Source organism: Oncorhynchus keta, chromosome 23 (assembly GCF_023373465.1).
Source record: "Oncorhynchus keta strain PuntledgeMale-10-30-2019 chromosome 23, Oket_V2, whole genome shotgun sequence".
In the NCBI taxonomy this organism is placed as follows: Eukaryota; Metazoa; Chordata; class Actinopteri; order Salmoniformes; family Salmonidae; genus Oncorhynchus; species Oncorhynchus keta.
The window spans coordinates 5,868,984-5,889,715 of record NC_068443.1 but is presented as its reverse complement, the minus strand read 5'-3'; the positions used below and the strand labels follow the sequence as shown (position 1 = coordinate 5,889,715).

The window sequence follows — 20,732 nt, the reverse complement described above, 5'->3', positions numbered from 1 at the left end:
TTAACGATGCTGAATGGGTGGAGCTAAAGCTTAAGAGGGTGTGAATGATGCTAAATGGGTGGAGCTAAAGCTTAAGGTGTCATTTTCTCAAAAGTGGGGTTACAAGTTTATCAACTTTCAAAAGCAGAATTACTTTTTCATTGTTCCTCAACTGCAGTGTGTGATGTACTATTATCTATATCTGAGTCTCTACTTTTATCCAATGTTAAAAACACCATTTCAGATGTTGCTACGTAAGACCAAATCTAGGTGGTATAATGTGTTCTCAAGTATGGAGCATATTTTACATTAATGTATTCAACATTAAAATATATGAATATCTAAAAAGTAATTTTTGGGGGGGATTTTGTTCATTTTAAGACATACTGTTTGAAACAATATACTGTCCAAATACATTACATTTCCACAGTGGGCTCTCTGCTAATTCTGAAATTCACCACAAACTCAGTGAACGCTAAATGGATTTCAAAGCGAAACTCCCTCTGCTGGTGATTTGCTAAATTTGCAATCCTAAAAGGAGGGCTGTGATTGGTTATTGACCGAAATGTGAATTACTGTAAAGTGGCTGTTCCACTGGATGTCATAAGGTGAATGCACCAATTTGTAAGTCACTCTGGATAAGAGCGTCTGCTAAATGACTTAAATGTAAATGTAAATGTACTGTGTGTAAAATGGGTAATATCGTTAAAAGTACCATAGAGCTAGCTCAGGACATTAGATGTGCTTGAAGAGTAGGCTATATTGTTCCAAACAAAACGTCTAAAAATAAGACATCTAAAAAGTTGAGATACAGTACCTACTCATTCAAGGGTTTTTCTTTATAATGTAGAAAATAGTAAAGAGTGTCCAAACTGTGTTAATATTAATATTTATAATGTCATTTTTGTTGTTGTTGAAAAAATAAATAATTGTATGTGAGAAATGCCAGAACAATTCCCAAAAAGTCCCCAAAAATATTTTCTGCTTACGCTGGTGTGGAATCAACCTATATTATGAGTATGAAGCTATCCAGTGCCCAGCCTGAGGATCCATATGTACAGTATCTATTTGTAGACTTTGTAGATTAACTTGTAGACTGATCTCAAGAGAAACTAAACAAGTGTGAGGAAGCCTGACCGAAGTTCAAAACGTTGGAAAATGAAACCGTAGGATCATTCAGAAGTGTACCGTTTTTCGATCTTTCTTTCATGGAAATAGGAAGTGGTCATCACGGTTTGTTCCTTTCATACCCAGTGAGAGCTGGATGACGCTAGGCCATGCGCTGACCCATTATTTTAAGAGCCTAGTGATTGATCTAGGGCTGTGCTGACAGATTTAAATATTTGCCTTTAGGAACCTGCTTTCATGCCATAGCTTAGATTTAGGCCTACTTTTGATGCCATTTGGTATCGTTTCAGCATGCTTAGCCATTTAGTTCTGCAAAAGACCTCTGCCCTCATCTTTTCTTCCTCTCCATGTCCTTGAAAGCAAATGTTCGGTCTTGTAAAAATGTGTCATTATCCATCCATGCACCACTAAAAACCCTTTGCAATAGTTCAATAGAAACAGAATCATTTTTGTCTCTCCTAAAGTGTTATAGCCTATTCATTGGGAGCTGTGATATTTGTCCATAGGAGAAGCTGCTCTTTCTGCTGTTAATATTAGATGAAATAACCTATCAAGAAATGTTCATATTCAATATTTGTGAAATTCAAGGAAAACTGGTTAGATTTAAAAATAAAAAAAAATCACTTTGTAGTAGTCACTCCATGGGGGAAATAGTCAATGCACAGTGACAGAGCTGTGATGCAATGCTGTGGCGATACTCTTCCCGCACTTAATATTTAAGTGATATAACCGACATGGCAAAACTCATTACTAAGACGTGAAGTGATCTAACCATCTTTCTCGTGAGAGATTTCCTTGAGCAGGAGATTACTCCTGTGTGTTTATGGCAAAATAATGTTGGAAGTAATATGGCTACAGGTTCAACCTGCAACCTGGTTCAGGTTATCAGTCAACCTACCAGGGTAGTTACAAACAGCACAGGAATGAAATCAACATGTATTGATCACTTTAAAAAAAAACTGATGCTGCAGAAATTTGCTTTCAAGCAGTATCCAGATCCATAGGATGTAGTGATCACAATATGTTAGCCATGTCTAGGAAAACCAAAGTTACAAAGACTGGGCCTAATATAGTGTATAAGATGTCAAACAAGACGTTTTGTAGTGATTCATATGTTGATGATGTAAATAATATTTGTTGGTGTGTAGTGAGGAGCAACCAGACGCTGCACTAGACATATTTATGAAATTGCTTATTCCAGTTACTAATAAGCATGCAGCCATTTAATAAAATGACTGTAAAACCTGTTAAATCTCTGTGGATTGATGAGGAATTGAAAAAATGTTATGGTTGAGAGGGATGAGGCAAAAGGAATAGTAAATAAGTCTGGCTGCACAACCGATCGGAAAACGTGTTATGGCTTTGCACCAACCCTGCTATATTATGGAGAAAGAGTTACCTGTCTAACAGAACACAAGAGTGTGTTCTTTAATGGAAGCCTCTCCGACATAATCCAACTAGAGTCAGGAATTCCCCAGGGAAGCTGTCTCGGCCCCTTACTTAAAAAAAAATAACATTCCACTGGCTTTGAGTGAAATCACTGCAAAACTGTAGTTAGTTTCAGAATGGGTGGCAAGTAATAAATTAGTCCTAAATATTTCCAAAACTGAAAGCATTTCATTTTGGGACAAGTCATTCACTAAACAATAAACCTCAACTAAATCTTGTAATACATCATGTGGAAATTGAGCAAGTTGAGGTGACTAAACTGCCTGGAGTAACCCTGGATTGTAAACTGTTATGGTCAAAACATGTTGATACAACAGTAGCTAAGATGGGGAGAAGTCTGTCCATAATAAAGCGCTGCTCTGCCTTCTTAACAGCACTATCAACAAGGCAGGTCCTACAGGCCCTAGTTTTGTCGAAACCTGGACTACTGTTCAGTCATGTGGTACCACAAAGACGGACCTCAGAAAATTACAATTGTCTCAGAACAGGGCAGCACGGCTGACCCTTTAATGTACAAGGAGAGCTAACATTAATAATATCAATGTCAATCACTAATGGCTCAAAGTGGAGGAGAAATGTGTTGAAGTGTACTGTGTGTGTTTGTGGGTGGTAGTGAGTACTGTACTGTGTGTGTTTGTGGGTGGTAGTGAGTACTGTACTGTGTGTGTTTGTGGGTGGCAGTGAGTACTGTACTGTGTCTGTGTGTGTTTGTGGGTGGCAGTGAGTACTGTACTGTGTCTGTGTGTTTGTGGGTGGCAGTGAGTACTGTACTGTGTCTGTGTGTGTTTGTGGGTGGCAGTGAGTACTGTACTGTGCCTGTGTGTGTTTGTGGGTGGTAGTGAGTACTGTACTGTGGGTGGCAGTGAGTACTGTACTGTGTGTGTTTGTGGGTGGCAGTGAGTACTTTACTGTGTGTGTTTGTGGGTGGTAGTGAGTACTGTACTGTGTCTGTGTGTGTTTGTGGGTGGCAGTGAGTACTGTACTGTGTGTGTTTGTGGGTGGCAGTGAGTACTGTACTGTGTGTGTTTGTGGGTGGCAGTGAGTACTGTACTGTGTGTGTTTGTGGGTGGTAGTGAGTACTGTACTGTGTGTGTTTGTGGGTGGTAGTGAGTACTGTACTGTGTGTGTTTGTGGGTGGCAGTGAGTACTGTACTGTGTGTGTTTGTGGGTGGCAGTGAGTACTGTACTGTGTCTGTGTGTGTTTGTGGGTGGTAGTGAGTACTGTACTGTGTGTGTTTGTGGGTGGCAGTGAGTACTGTACTGTGTGTGTTTGTGGGTGGCAGTGAGTACTGTACTGTGTGTGTTTGTGGGTGGTAGTGAGTACTGTACTGTGTCTGTGTGTGTTTGTGGGTGGCAGTGAGTACTGTACTGTGTCTGTGTGTGTTTGTGGGTGGTAGTGAGTACTGTACTGTGTGTGTTTGTGGGTGGTAGTGAGTACTGTACTGTGTGTGTTTGTGGGTGGTAGTGAGTACTGTACTGTGTGTGTTTGTGGGTGGCAGTGAGTACTGTACTGTGTGTGTTTGTGGGTGGCAGTGAGTACTGTACTGTGTGTGTTTGTGGGTGGTAGTGAGTACTGTACTGTGTCTGTGTGTGTTTGTGGGTGGTAGTGAGTACTGTACTGTGTCTGTGTGTGTTTGTGGGTGGTAGTGAGTACTGTACTGTGTGTGTTTGTGGGTGGCAGTGAGTACTGTACTGTGTGTGTTTGTGGGTGGTAGTGAGTACTGTACTGTGTGTGTTTGTGGGTGGTAGTGAGTACTGTACTGTGTGTGTCTGTGGGTGGCAGTGAGTACTGTACTGTGGGTGGTAGTGAGTACTGTACTGTGTGTGTTTGTGGGTGGTAGTGAGTACTGTACTGTGTGTGTTTGTGGGTGGTAGTGAGTACTGTACTGTGTGTGTTTTTGTGGGTGGCAGTGAGTACTGTACTGTGTGTGTTTGTGGGTGGCAGTGAGTACTGTACTGTGGGTGGTAGTGAGTACTGTACTGTGTGTGTTTGTGGGTGGCAGTGAGTACTGTACTGTGTGTGTTTGTGGGTGGCAGTGAGTACTGTACTGTGTGTGTTTGTGGGTGGCAGTGAGTACTGTACTGTGTGTTTGTGGGTGGTAGTGAGTACTGTACTGTGTGTGTTTGTGGGTGGCAGTGAGTACTGTACTGTGTGTGTTTGTGGGTGGTAGTGAGTACTGTACTGTGTGTGTTTGTGGGTGGTAGTGAGTACTGTACTGTGTGTGTTTGTGGGTGGTAGTGAGTACTGTACTGTGTGTGTTTGTGGGTGGTAGTGAGTACTGTACTGTGTGTGTTTGTGGGTGGCAGTGAGTACTGTACTGTGTGTGTTTGTGGGTGGCAGTGAGTACTGTACTGTGGGTGGTAGTGAGTACTGTACTGTGTGTGTTTGTGGGTGGCAGTGAGTACTGTACTGTGTGTGTTTGTGGGTGGCAGTGAGTACTGTACTGTGTGTGTTTGTGGGTGGCAGTGAGTACTGTACTGTGTGTGTTTGTGGGTGGCAGTGAGTACTGTACTGTGTGTGTTTGTGGGTGGTAGTGAGTACTGTACTGTGTGTGTTTGTGGGTGGCAGTGAGTACTGTACTGTGTGTGTTTGTGGGTGGCAGTGAGTACTGTACTGTGTGTGTTTGTGGGTGGCAGTGAGTACTGTACTGTGTGTGTTTGTGGGTGGCAGTGAGTACTGTACTGTGTGTGTTTGTGGGTGGCAGTGAGTACTGTACTGTGTGTGTTTGTGGTTGGTAGTGAGTACTGTACTGTGTGTGGTAGTGAGTACTGTACTGTGTGTGTTTGGGGTGGTAGTGAGTACTGTACTGTGTGTGTTTGTGGGTGGTAGTGAGTACTGTACTGTGTGTGTTTGTGGGTGGTAGTGAGTACTGTACTGTGTGTGTTTGTGGGTGGTAGTGAGTACTGTACTGTGTGTGTTTGTGGGTGGCAGTGAGTACTGTACTGTGTGTGTTTGTGGGTGGCAGTGAGTACTGTACTGTGTGTGTTTGTGGGTGGCAGTGAGTACTGTACTGTGTGTGTTTGTGGGTGGCAGTGAGTACTGTACTGTGTGTGTTTGTGGGTGGCAGTGAGTACTGTACTGTGTGTGTTTGTGGTTGGTAGTGAGTACTGTACTGTGTGTGGTAGTGAGTACTGTACTGTGTGTGTTTTGTGGGTGGTAGTGAGTACTGTACTGTGTGTGTTTGTGTGTGGTAGTGAGTACTGTACTGTGTGTGTTTGTGGGTGGCAGTGAGTACTGTACTGTGTGTGTTTGTGGGTGGCAGTGAGTACTGTACTGTGTGTGTTTGTGGGTGGCAGTGAGTACTGTACTGTGTGTGTTTGTGGGTGGCAGTGAGTACTGTACTGTGTGTGTTTGTGGGTGGCAGTGAGTACTGTACTGTGTGTGTTTGTGGTTGGCAGTGAGTACTGTACTGTGTGTGTTTGTGGGTGGCAGTGAGTACTGTACTGTGTGTTTTGTGGGTGGCAGTGAGTACTGTACTGTGTGTGTTTGTGGTTGGCAGTGAGTACTGTACTGTGTGTGTTTTGTGGGTGGCAGTGAGTACTGTACTGTGTGTGTTTGTGGGTGGTAGTGAGTACTGTACTGTGTGTGTTTGTGGGTGGCAGTGAGTACTGTACTGTGTGTGTTTGTGGGTGGCAGTGAGTACTGTACTGTGTGTGTTTGTGGGTGGCAGTGAGTACTGTACTGTGTCTGCGGCAACGTGTACTGTATGATGATGGAACCTGAGGTGTGACCTTTGGCTGTGACCTCTGTCAGTCTCAAACATTCAATCACATGTGAGGCAGACAACTCAGCCCGGTGTGTGTGTGTGTGTGTGTGTGTGTGTGTGTGTGTGTGTGTGTGTGTGTGTGTGTGTGTGTGTGTGTGTGTGTGTGTGTGTGTGTGTGTGTGTGTGTGTGGGGGGTGGGATGGGATGTACTACTAAGGCACTCCAGCATCGCATGCTATTCCACCGTGTGTGTGTGTGTGTGTGTGTGTTTAATGGAATGTAGCAGCAGTAGGATTGCAGACCCCCAGTCTGTACCGTAGCCAGAACAGATCGCATCACAGTCACTCCCTTCCAACTGCCTCATTCCAAATCCTGTCCCTAAGCCTTCCGCAAGATGACTGTGTGCGCGTCCGTGTGTGTGTGCGTGTGTGTGCTAGGGATGTGACAAATAAAAACATTTACTTAGCGTTTAAAATGCAGTTTTATTGTTTACATTTTTTGAAGAAATCATAAAATGACGTGATTCACAATGTAGATATGGTCCTGTGTATTACCTCTAGGGGGCAGTGCAGTCCTGGTTAATTACCAGAGAGGACTCACCTTCCTACTGTCCCCCACCCATGGTGATATACTAGAGAGGACTCACCTTCCTACTGTCCCCCACCCATGGTGATATACTAGGGAGGACTCACCTTCCTACTGTCCCCACCCATGGTGATATACCATGGTATTAATGCTGTTTGATTAGGTCCTCTACTGCGTGCCTCTTCTTCATGTTGTCAATACATGATTCTCGTCAGTGTGATGACTCATTCACAGTGTGTCTGTAGACGTCCAGCAATCTGTTGTTGATGCCGCGTCAGGTGTTTGGGAGAAAACATCTCCCGCCACCATCACACTACCACCTCCATTCTGGACCCCAAACCATCACACTACCACCTCCATTCTGGACCCCAAACCATCACACTACCACCTCCATTCTGGACCCCAAACCATCACACTACCACCTCCATTCTGGACCCCAAACCATCACACTACCACCTCCATTCTGGACCCCAAACCATCACACTACCACCTCCATTCTGGACCCCCAAACCATCACACTACCACCTCCATTCTGGTCCCCAAACCATCACACTACCACCTCCATTCTGGACCCCAAACCATCACACTACCACCTCCATTCTGGACCCCAAACCATCACACTACCACCTCCATTCTGGACCCCCAAACCATCACACTACCACCTCCATTCTGGACCCCAAACCATCACACTACCACCTCCATTCTGGACCCCAAACCATCACACTACCACCTCCATTCTGGACCCCAAACCATCACACTACCACCTCCATTCTGGACCCCAAACCATCACACTACCACCTCCATTCTGGACCCCAAACCATCACACTACCACCTCCATTCTGGACCCCAAACCATCACACTACCACCTCCATTCTGGACCCCAAACCATCACACTACCACCTCCATTCTGGACCCCAAACCATCACACTACCACCTCCATTCTGGACCCCAAACCATCACACTACCACCTCCATTCTGGACCCCCAAACCATCACACTACCACCTCCATTCTGGACCCCAAACCATCACACTACCACCTCCATTCTGGACCCCAAACCATCACACTACCACCTCCATTCTGGACCCCAAACCATCACACTACCACCTCCATTCTGGATCCCAAACCATCACACTACCACCTCCATTCTGTTTTGACCGCTGGTATGGGGTTCTTGCTGTGGAATGCAGTGTTTCGTTTTTTTCACCAGGCGTGAGGAGACCCACGTTGTTCAAAAAAATAGTCTTCATGATCATCCAGGTGCTTTTTTTTGTGGCAAACTTGAGTCAACCTTTTGGACGACATGGGTCCCATTTGTGTGTGGCGAAAACCTTCAGGAACCTCGTAACAACCGTCCAGCATGGTGGTGGTAGTGTGATGGTTTGGGGTCCAGCATGGTGGTGGTAGTGTGATGGTTTGGGGTCAAGCATGGTGGTGGTAGTGTGATGGTTTGGGGTCCAGCATGGTGGTGGTAGTGTGATGGTTTGGGGTCAAGCATGGTGGTGGTAGTGTGATGGTTTGGGGTCCAGCATGGTGGTGGTAGTGTGATGGTTTGGGGTCCAGCATGGTGGTGGTAGTGTGATGGTTTGGGGTCAAGCATGGTGGTGGTAGTGTGATGGTTTGGGGTCAAGCATGGTGGTGGTAGTGTGATGGTTTGGGGTCCAGCATGGTGGTGGTAGTGTGATGGTTTGGGGTCAAGCATGGTGTTGGTAGTGTGATGGTTTGGGGTCAAGCATGGTGGTGGTAGTGTGATGGTTTGGGGTCAAGCATGGTGGCGGTAGTGTGATGGTTTGGGGTCAAGCATGGTGGCGGTATTGTGATGGTTTGGGGGATGCTTTCCTGCCCCAGGACCTGGACGACTTGCCTTAATAGAAGGAACCATGAATTCTGCTCTGTATCAGTGAATTCTACAGGAGAATGTCAGGCCATCCGTCTGTATGCTTTTGATCTAGTGGATGTTTCCTCGTTCTGTCTCCATGTTTCCAGGGGTGTTCCAGTATTTTCCGCGTCAACACTTTTCTTGGGCCTTGTCTAGGCCTATATCCAGTATTTTCCTTACCCCTCAACACTTTTCTTGGGCCTTGTCTAGGCCTATATCCAGTATTTTCCTTACCCCTCAACACTTTTCTTGGGCCTGGTCTAGGCCGATATCCAGTATTTTCCTTACCCCTCAACACTTTTCTTGGGCCTGGTCTAGGCCTATATCCAGTATTTTCCTTACCCCTCAACACTTTTCTTGGGCCTGGTCTAGGCCTATATCCAGTATTTTCCTTACCCCTCAACACTTTTCTTGGGCCTGGTCTAGGCCTATATCCAGTATTTTCCTTACCCCTCAACACTTTTCTTGGGCCTTGTCTAGGCCTATATCCAGTATTTTCCTTACCCCTCAACACTTTTCTCGGGCCTGGTCTAGGCCGATATCCAGTATTTTCCGCATCAACACTTTTCTTGGGCCTTGTCTAGGCCTATATCCAGTATTTTCCTTACCCCTCAACACTTTTCTCGGGCCTGGTCTAGGCCGATATCCAGTATTTTCCGCATCAACACTTTTCTTGGGCCTGGTCTAGGCCGATATCCAGTATTTTCCGCATCGACACTTTTCTTGGGCCTTGTCTAGGCCTATATCCAGTATTTTCCTTACCCCTCAACACTTTTCTTGGGCCTGGTCTAGGCCGATATCCAGTATTTTCCGCATCAACACTTTTCTTGGGCCTGGTCTAGGCCGATATCCAGTATTCGTGATGGAAAACATTGATAGTTATATATCGCAATATTATTTTGGATGATGTAATATTGGCCTACAGCCTAATATTTCACATTTTTGTTGTTGTTGCTAGGTAGCATTAGTTAGAGCTCGTCGGCATTTAAATAACAAAATCCCTATTGCTTGTTCTCCATCTACGTTTAAAAAAAATAGTGAGTCAACATGTTTTCAGAACTTTTATTTCCATGACTGATCGAAACTCATGTTATCGGGCTCTCTCCTTTCTCTGTTGTGGACATACAGTGAGCAATATGTTGGGAACATCAACTCGCAATACATATAGAACTATGATAATGCCAATACATATAGAACTATGATAATGCCAATACATATAGAACTATGATAATGCCAATACATATAGAACTATGATAATGCCAATACATATAGAACTATGATAATGCCAATACATATAGAACTATGATAATGCCAATACATATAGAACTATGATACTGCCAATACATATAGAACTATGATAATGCCAATACATATAGAACTATGATAATGCCAATACATATAGAACTATGATAATGCCAATACATATAGAACTATGATAATGCCAATACATATAGAACTATGATAATGCCAATACATATAGAACTATGATAATGCCAATACATATAGAACTATGATAATGCCAATACATATAGAACTATGATAATGCCAATACATATAGAACTATGATAATGCCAATACATATAGAACTATGATAATGCCAATACATATAGAACTATGATAATGCCAATACATATAGAACTATGATAATGCCAATACATATAGAACTATGATAATGCCAATACATATAGAACTATGATAATGCCAATACATATAGAACTATGATAATGCCAATACATTTTGTATCGACACCTAAGTATTGTGATCATATCCTATCGGAATGTCCAGTCCTAATAGCCAGTCAAATTTCCCATTTAAGAAGGAAAACCATTTAACCGTACTGGAGGGAAAAAGGGTAAAATATTGTAGCTACTTTTCCCCCGGAGCACCAAAGAAGTAGAAGGTCGTTCTCTTCTCTGGGTGGCTTGTGGACCCCTCCCTTCTGAAGAGAGACATGGAGATTTATTGAGACTGAGATTCTTCAAGTAAAGAGAAGTTACGGCTGGCTTTGCATGCTGGCTTTGGCAAGATTTTAAGCTCGCATCCCTAGCAATGCACTGCGCGTCCTAGTTTGATATTGGCAGTACAACATGTATTAGGCCTATTACATCGCTTCAATTAGAAGACAAAAGTGCCAGGAATAAACTGTTTATTTTGGTTGAATATGCCTAGATAGCTAGCAAGGCTGGTAATAGCTTACTCTATAAAGCTAGTTCAATTTTTTATTTTATTTTTTAAATTGTACATTTATTTAACTAGGCAAGTCAGTTAGGAACAAATTCTTATTTTCAATGACGGCCTAGGAACAGTGGGTTAACTGCCTTGTTCAGGGGGCAGAACAGCTGTAGGTCTCCTGTCTCCTAGTGAAGGAGACCTACAGGGGATATGAAGTTAATTAAGAGAAGGTAGTTGAAGTGATGGAAACTTACATTCAGTTAAATGAAAGCAGAGTGGCTTTAATTTAAATTAATTTGACAAAGAGCTAGACATGAACAGTGTTTTTGGTAGAATGGATAGACCTAGTTAGCAGGACAAAGGCTTTCCTGCTCTAGCCCACATGAGGAAGGACTAAACAACGGGTCCTTAAACGTTTTCAGCCTGGGACCCAGATGAGAAATTCAGTGTTTTCCTGGGATCCAAGCTCATGAAAACATGCTACTGTATGTAAATATTGGTACATTTCATTGCCCTTATGCCTAGAACAAACATAATTCCTGTTAAAATACAATAAATACTTTTCAATCTGAACTGGGATAAAATGATTGAAGCAACACACACACACACACACACACACACACACACACACACACACACACACACACACACAGTCCTAACTGTGTGGTTGAAGTTTTCAACAAGCGTGTCTATTCTGGGCTCTGCTTTAGACAGTGTAACACTGAGGTCATACTCAGCATGGCGTCTGTTTCTGTACTTGTTTAAGTACTCCAGAGTTGAGAAACCCGACTCACATCAGTATGTGGTGCAGATCTGGACCAGAACATCTACTGCTTTCTCAGTCAGTCAGCAGACCTGCTGTAGATGAGAGCAACCCAGATCTGGACCAGAACATCTACTGCTTTCTCAGTCAGTCAGCAGACCTGCTGTAGATGAGCAACCCAGATCTGGACCAGAACATCTACTGCTTTCTCAGTCAGTCAGCAGACCTGCTGTAGATGAGCAACCCAGATCTGGACCAGAACATCTACTGCTTTCTCAGTCAGTCAGCAGACCTGCTGTAGATGAGCAACCCAGATCTGGACCAGAACATCTACTGCTTTCTCAGTCAGTCAGCAGACCTGCTGTAGATGAGCAACCCAGATCTGGACCAGAACATCTACTGCTTTCTCAGTCAGTCAGCAGACCTGCTGTAGATGAGCAACCCAGATCTGGACCAGAACATCTACTGCTTTCTCAGTCAGTCAGCAGACCTGCTGTAGATGAGCAACCCAGATCTGGACCAGAACATCTACTGCTTTCTCAGTCAGTCAGCAGACCTGCTGTAGATGAGCAACCCAGATCTGTGTGTTTGCCACAAAAAGCATCTCGCTTAATTGTCACATGCTTCGTAAAACAACCGGTGTGGACTAACAGTGAAATGCTTACTTACGAGATCTTCCCAACAACGCAGAATACAATATTATAATAATCATTGAAAAAATATATATAAAAAATAATAATCGTAGCACAAGAAATACATACACAATGATGGCTTGGATATGTACTGTACCAGTCAACAGTTTGGACACATCTACTCATTCAAGGGTTTTTCTTTATTTTTACTGTTTTCGACATTGTAGAATAATAGTGAAGACATCAACACTGTGAAATAACGCATATGGAATCATGTAGTAACCAAAAAAGTGTTAAACAAATCTAAATATATTTTATATTTCAGATTCTTCTGAAATATATAAAAAATAGTAGCCACCCTTTGCCTTGGTGACAGCTTTGCGCACTCTTGGCATTCTCTCAACCAGCTTCATGAGGTCGTCACCTGAAATGCATTTCAATTAACAGGTGTGGCTGGTTAAAAGTTAATTTGTGGAGTTTCTTTCCTTCTTAATGTGTTTGAGCCAGTCAGTTGTTTTGTGACAAGGTAGGGGGTGTATACAGAAGATAGCCCTATTTGGTAAAAGACCAAGTCCATATTATGGCAAGAACAGCTCAAATAAGCAAAGAGAAATGACAATCCATCATTACTTTAAGACATAAAGGTCAGTAAATCTGGAAAATGTCAAGAATTTGAAAGTTTCTTCAAGTGCAGTCGCAAAAACCATCAAGCGCTATGATGAAACTGGCTCTTGTGAGGACTGTCACAGGAAAGACCCAGAATTCCTTCTGCTGCAGAGGAAAAGTTCATTAGTGTTACCAGCCTCAGAAATTGCAGTGAAAAATAAATGCTTCACAGAGTTCAAGTAACAGACACATCTCAACATCAACTGTTCAGAGGAGACTGTGTGAATCAGGCCTTCATGGTCGAATTGCTGCAAAGAAACCACTACTAAAGGACACCAATAAGGTGTGGGCCAAGAAACACAATGGTTCCAACCGCCGTGTCTTTGTGAGACGCAGAGTAGGTGAACAGATGATCTCGGCATGTGTAGTTCCCAATATGAAGCATAGAGGAGGTGTGATGTCTTTGTGAGACGCAGAGTAGGTGAACAGATGATCTCGGCATGTGTAGTTCCCAATATGAAGCATAGAGGAGGTGTGATGTCTTTGTGAGACGCAGAGTAGGTGAACAGATGATCTCTGCATGTGTAGTTCCCAACATGAAGCATAGAGGAGGAGGTGTGATGTCTTTGTGAGACGCAGAGTAGGTGAACAGATGATCTCTGCATGTGTAGTTCCCAACATGAAGCATAGAGGAGGAGGTGTGATGTCTTTGTGAGACGCAGAGTAGGTGAACAGATGATCTCTGCATGTGTAGTTCCCAACATGAAGCATAGAGGAGGAGGTGTGGGGGTGAATTGCTGGTGACACTGTCAGTGATTTATTTAGAATTCAAGGCACACTTAACCAGCATGGCTGCCACAGCATTCTGCAGTGATACTCTTACCCATCTGGTTTGCACTTAGTAGGACTATCATTTGTTTTTCAACAGGACAATGACACAACACACCTCCAGGCTGTGTAAGGGCAGGCTGCTTGCCGTGCAGTAGCAAAGAGAACAGTCTATGACTTGGGTGGCTGGAGTCTTTGACAATTTTTAGGGCCTTCCTCTGACACCGCCTGGTATAGAGGTCCTGGATGGCAGGGAGTTCGACCCCAGTAATATACTGGGTTGTATATACTACCCTCTGTCGCGACTTGTGGTTGGATGCTGAGCAGTTGCCTTACAAAGAGGTGATACAGACAGTCAAGTTGCTCTCAATCGTGCAGCTGTAGAACTTTGAGGATCTGATGGCCCCATGCCAAATCTTTTCAGCCTCCTGAGGGGTAAGAGGCATTGTCGTGCACTCTTTACGACTGTCCTTGGTGTGTTTGGACCATGATAGGGTTCTTAGTGATGTGGACACAGAGGATCTTGGAAGCTCTCGACCCGCTCCACTACAGCCCCGTTGATGTGAATGGGGGCCTGTTTTTTTACCCTCTGTTTCCTGTAGTCCACGATAAGCTCCCATATCTTGCACATGTTGAGGGAGAGGTTGTTGTCCTGGCACCACACTGTCAGGTCTCTGACCTCCTCCCTATAGGTTGCGTCATTGTTGTTGTTCAGGCCCACCGTTGTCATCGGCAAACTTGATGATGTTGTTGGAGTCGTGCACGGCCATGCAGTAGTGGGTGTACAGGGAGTATTGGAGGGGACTCAGCACACAGCCCTGAGGGGCCCTACTGTGAAGTGCAATAAAGCTTGCGTCATCTGTGGATCTGTTGGGGCGTATGCGAATTGGAAAATTGTTTCTGGGATGATGGTGTTGATATGAACCGTGACCAGCGTGTCAAAGCATTTCATGGCTCCCGCTGTGAGTGCTACGGGCGATTACTCATTTAGACAGGTTACCTTGGTGTTCTTTGCCACAGGGTCTATGGTGGTCTGCTTGAAACATGTAGGTGTTACAGACTAGGTCAGGGAGAGGTTGAAAATGTCAGTGAAGACACTTGCCAGTTGGTCGGCGTATGCTCTGAGTACGCATCCTGGTTATCCGCCCGGCCTTGTGAATGTTAACCTGTTTAAGGGTCTTACTCACATTGGCTATGGAGAGAGTGATCACACAGTCGTCCGGAACAGCTTGTGCTCTCATGCATGGTTCAGTGTTGCTTGCCTCAAAGCTAGTCTAGAAGGCATTTAGCTCTAGAGTTCGTTTCCTTCTAGTTTCACAGGTGACATGCTGTTAGAAATGAGGTAAAAAGGATTAAAGTTTTCCTGAAATCTGTGGATACCGTTTTTATGTCTCTGCCTGCAGATTGAAGAAGGTTGCTAACCAGAGCTAGCACAATTCCTAACTAGTATTAGAGCAGTGACTGAAAGTCTACGGGTATCTTGCAGATCATTCATTTGTGAAATTAGTTAGGGAGGCGTATAGGAGAAGGTAGCTGAAGTGAAGGAAACTGAACTTATAAAGTCATAGAACACGTCATCATTAACACTTCTATTCCCCCCGGGCCTCAGGCTCATTAATTTCAACATTTATAAATGTTTCAGTATTTGAGAGGTAGCTGCTAAAAAAAAAAGACAAGCCCACGTTGAATATTTAATTTTTCTAATTATTTTTGGACTGGTGTCCCTGTTTGCCAATTGAGAGTTTAGGATCATTTCTCTCCCCTCATTTCTCTCTCATAGTCCTTCAGCTGTCTGTATGGCCTGGTTAGTTAATACTGTCTCAATAGAATAGGAAAACATGCCCACTACATTTAATCCTGTTCTGTTATAAGGCAACAACAAAAGCTCTTTTATTTTTATTTTTTATTTTTTGCAATCCACATTTGAAGTGATTTCACACCAACGGGAGAATGGACAGACACTTTTGCAAAAATCCACAATATAGGCATGGTGTTGCCTACAAAGGTAGAAGGTTAGCCTGTATGAGCTGTTTAGCTGTATCAGTGTTTCCCCTACAGTGTCTTTGGAAAGTATTCAGACCCCTTGACTTTTTCCACATTTTATTAAGTTACATCCTTGTTCTAAAATGTATTGAATCGTCCCCCCCCCCCTCATTAATCTACACACAATAACCCATAATGACATCACAATAACCCATAATGACATCACAATAACCCATAATGACATCACAATAACCCATAATGACAAAGCAAAAACATTTTTTTACATTTTTTTTTGTTGCCAATTTATTCAAAATAAAAACTGAAATATTACATTTACATAAGTATTCAGACCCTTTAATCAGTTATTTGTTGAAGCACCTTTGGCAGTGATGACAGCATCGAGTTTCTCACATTCCTCTCTGCAGATCCTCTCATGCTCTGTCAGGTTGGATGGGGAGCGTTGCTGCACAGCTATTTTCAGGTCTCTCCAGAGATGTTCGATCGGGTTCAAGTCCGGGCTCTGGCTGGGCCACTCAAGAACATTCAGAGATTTGTCCCGAAGCCACTCCTGCGTTGTCTTGGCTGTGTGCTTAGGGTTATTGTCCTATTGGAAGGTGAACCTTCACCCCACTCTGAGGTCCTGAGTGCTCTGGAGCAGGTTTTCATCAAGGAATTCTCTGTACTTTGCTCCGTTCATCTTTGCCTCGATCCTGATTAATCTCCCAGTCCCTGCCACAGAAAAACATCCCCACAGCGTGATGCTGCCACCACCATGCTTCACCGTAGGGATGGTGCCAGGGTTCCTCCAGACGTGACGCTTGGCATTCAGGCCAAATAATTAAATCTTGCTTTCTTCAGACCAGATTATCTAGTTTCTGATCTGAGAGTCTTTAGGTGCCTTTTGGCAAACTCCAAGATGGGCTGTCATGTGCCTCTCCACTGAGGAGTGGCTTCCGTCTGGCCACTCTACCGTAAAGGCCTGATTGGTGGAGTGCCGCAGAGATGGTTGTCCTTCTGGAAGGTTCTCCCATCTCCACAGAGGAACTCTAGAGCTCTGTCAGAGTGACCATCGGGTTCTTGGTCACCTCCTTGACCATGGCCCTTCTCCCCCGATTGCTCAGTTTGGCTGGGCGACCAGCTCTAGGAAGAGTCTTGGTGGTTCCAAACATCTTCCATTTAAGAATGATGGAGGCCACTGTGTTCTTGGGGACCTTCAATGCTGCAGAAATGTTTTGGCAGTTTACCCCAGATCTGTGCTTCGACACAATCCTATGTCAACAAAATGTCTAGAATTGCAGGAATGATTTATACTATGCAGCTAAGACCCTACAAACAGAACGTTATGGACCCTCCACCCTACAAACAGAACGTTATGGACCCTCCACCCTACAAATAGAACGTTACTGACCCTCCACCCTACAAACAGAGAATGTTACTGACCCTCCACCCTACAAACAGAATGTTACTGGCCCTCCACCCTACAAACAGAACGTTACTGACCCTCCACCCTACAAACAGAACGTTACTGACCCTCCACCCTACAAACAGAGCATGTTACTGGCCCTCCACCCTACAAACAGAATGTTACTGACCCTCCACCCTACAAACAGAATGTTACTGACCCTCCACCCTACAAACAGAATGTTACTGACCCTCCACCCTACAAACAGAATGTTACTGACCCTCCACCCTACAAACAGAATGTTACTGACCCTCCACCCTACAAACAGAATGTTACTGACCCTCCACCCTACAAACAGAATGTTACTGACCCTCCACCCTACAAACAGAATGTTACTGACCCTCCACCCTACAAACAGAATGTTACTGACCCTCCACCCTACAAACAGAACGTTACTGACCCTCCACCCTACAAACAGAACGTTACTGACCCTCCACCCTACAAACAGAATGTTACTGACCCTCCACCCTACAAACAGAATGTTACTGACCCTCCACCCTACAAACAGAATGTTACTGACCCTCCACCCTACAAACAGAACGTTACTGACCCTCCACCCTACAAACAGAACGTTACTGACCCTCCACCCTACAAACATAATGTTACTGGCCCTCCACCCTACAAACAGAATGTTACTGACCCTCCACCCTACAAACAGAATGTTACTGACCCTCCACCCTACAAACAGAATGTTACTGACCCTCCACCCTACAAACAGAATGTTACTGACCCTCCATCCTACAAACAGAACGTTACTGACCCTCCACCCTACAAACAGAGAACGTTACTGACCCTCCACCCTACAAACAGAAAACAGCTCCAGTGATGGATGACTCTCTCGTCTGTTGAAAGTGGTGTGTGTGTGCGTGTCTTTGTGTGTGTGCGTGTGTGTGTGTGTGTGTGTGTGTGTGTGTGTGTGTGTGTGTGTGTGTGTGTGTGTGTGTGTGTGTGTGCGTGTCTTTGTGTGCGTGTGCGTGTCTTTGTGTGTGTGTGTGTGTCTTTGTGTCTGTGTCTGTGTCTGTGTCTGTGTGTGTGTGTGTGTGTGTGTGTGTGTGTGTGTGTGTGTGTGTGTGTGTGTGTGTGTGTGTGTGTGTGTGTGTGTGTGTGTGTGTGTGTGTGTGTGTGTGTGTGTGTGTGTGTGTGTGTGTGTCTTTGTGTGTGTGTGGGGAGTCAGTATATGATGAGAAAAGGAAAAGAGGAGGCCTTTTCATTCTTTAAAAATAATCCAAAACACTTTGACTGCGAGTACAACATCTGAGCAATATGAATATATCCTGTTGACGGTGCACAGTCAGCAGCTGTAATCCACCATTTACTCTGCATCTTTAAATGGGCCCAGCAGCATCTTTAAATGGGCCCAGCTGCGTCTTTAAATGGGCCCAGCAGCATCTTTAAATGGGCCCACCTGCGTCTTTAAATGGGCCCAGCTGCGTCTTTAAGTGGGCCCAGCTGTATCTTTAAATGGGCCCAGCTGCGTCTTTAAATGGGCCCAGCAGCGTCTTTAAATGGGCCCAGCTGCGTCTTTAAATGGGCCCAGCAGCGTCTTTAAATGGGCCCAGCAGCGTCTTTAAATGGGCCCAGCTGCGTCTTTATATGGGCCCAGCTGCGTCTTTAAGTGGGCCCAGCTGTATCTTTAAATGGGCCCAGCTGTATCTTTAAGTGGGCCCAGCTGTATCTTTAAATGGGCCCAGCTGTATCTTTAAGTGGGCCCAGCTGTATCTTTATGTGGGCCCAGCTGCATCTTTAAGTGGGCCCAGCTGCATCTTTAGATGGGCCCAGCTGCATCTTTAAATGGGCCCAGCTGCATCTTTAAATGGGCCCAGATGCATCTTTAGATGGGCCCAGCTGCGTCTTTAAGTGGGCCCAGCTGTATCTTTAAATGGGCCCAGCTGTATCTTTAAGTGGGCCCAGCTGTATCTTTAAGTGGGCCCAGCTGTATCTTTAAGTGGGCCCAGCTGCGTCTTTAAGTGGGCCCAGCTGCGTCTTTAAGTGGGCCCAGATCCGTCTTTAAGTGGGCCCAGATCCATCTTTAAGTGGGCCCAGATCCATCTTTAAGTGAGCCCAGCTGCATCTTTAAGTGAGCCCAGCTGCATCTTTAAGTGGGCCCAGCTGCGTTTTTAAGTGGGCCCAGCTGCGTCTTTAAGTGGGCCCAGCTGCGTCTTTAAGTGGGCCCAGCTGCGTCTTTAAGTGGGCCCAGCTGCGTCTTTAAGTGGGCCCAGATGTATCTTTAAGTGGGCCCAGATGTATCTTTAAGCGGGCCCAGGTGTATCTTTAAGCGGGCCCAGGTGTATCTTTACGTGGGCCCAGATGTATCTTTACGTGGACCCAGATGCATCTTTAAGTGGGCCCAGATGCATCTTTATGTGGGCCCAGGTGTATCTTTAAGTGGGCCCAGGTGCATCTTTAAGTGGGCCCAGATGTATCTTTAATTGGGCCCAGATGCATCTTTAAGTGGGCCCAGATGTATCTTTATGTGGGCCCAGATGCATCTTTAAGTGGGCCCCGATGTATCTTTAAGTGGGCCCAGATGCATTTTTAAGTGGGCCCAGATGCATTTTAAGTGGGCCCAGATGCATCTTTAAGTGGGCCCAGATGTATCTTTAAGTGGGCCCAGATGCATCTTTAAGTGGGCCCAGATGCATCTTTATGTGGGCCCAGGTGTATCTTTAATTGGGCCCAGATGCATCTTTAAGTGGGCCCAGATGCATCTTTAAGTGGGCCCAGATGTATCTTTAAGTGGGCCCAGATGAATTTTTAAGTGGGCCCAGATGCATTTTATGTGGGCCCAGAATCATTTTAAGTGGGCCCAGATGCATCTTTAAGTGGGCCCAGATGCATCTTTAAGTGGGCCCAGATGCATCTTTAAGTGGGCCCAGATGCATCTTTAAGTGTGCCCAGATGTATTATTTTGACCCACTGTATTTCCTGGTTTTCTCTCCATAGTTGATTCACTCCAGGCTCTGATCAGGCCCTACACCCAAACAAGGGCACTGCGTTCATCCACCTCTGGCCTGCTCGCCTCCCTACCACTGAGGAAGTACAGTTCCCGCTCAGCCCAGTCAAAACTGTTCGCTGCTCTGGCCCCCCAATGGTGGAACAAACTCCCTCACGACACCAGGACAGTGGAGTCAATCACCACCTTCCGGAGACACCTGAAACCCCACCTCTTTAAGGAATACCTAGGATAGGATAAAGTAATCCTTCTCCCCCCTAAAAGATTTAGATGCACTATTGTAAAGTGGCTGTTCCACTGGATGTCATAAGGTGAATGCACCAATTTGTAAGTCGCTCTGGATAAGAGCGTCTGCTAAATGACTTAAATGTAAATGTAATTCACAGTTAGAATGTTGTATTTTTTATGTCTGGTTCTGTCTTTGGTTCTGTTTGGTTCTGTATTTGGTTCTGTCTGGTTCTGTTTTTGGTTCTGTCTGGTTCTGTCTTTGGTTCGGTCTTTGGTTCTGTTTGGTTCTGTCTTTGGTTCTGTCTTTGGTTCTGTCTGGTTCTGTCTTTGGTTCTGTCTGGTTCTGTCTTTGGTTCTGTCTTTGGTTCTGTCTTTGGTTC

The 20,732-nt window shown here is 44.7% G+C and overlaps 1 long non-coding RNA gene across 1 annotated transcript; it reads right to left on the bottom strand.

Annotated features, from left to right (window-relative positions):
• Positions 1–7,194: 7,194 nt before the first annotated feature.
• LOC127911101 (uncharacterized) lies at positions 7,195–7,950 on the bottom strand. Its single transcript, XR_008077604.1, has 3 exons — positions 7,852–7,950; positions 7,511–7,816; positions 7,195–7,338 (listed from the first exon to the last, which is right to left on the bottom strand). It is a non-coding gene; the product is annotated as an uncharacterized LOC127911101 (long non-coding RNA).
• Positions 7,951–20,732: the final 12,782 nt, after the last annotated feature.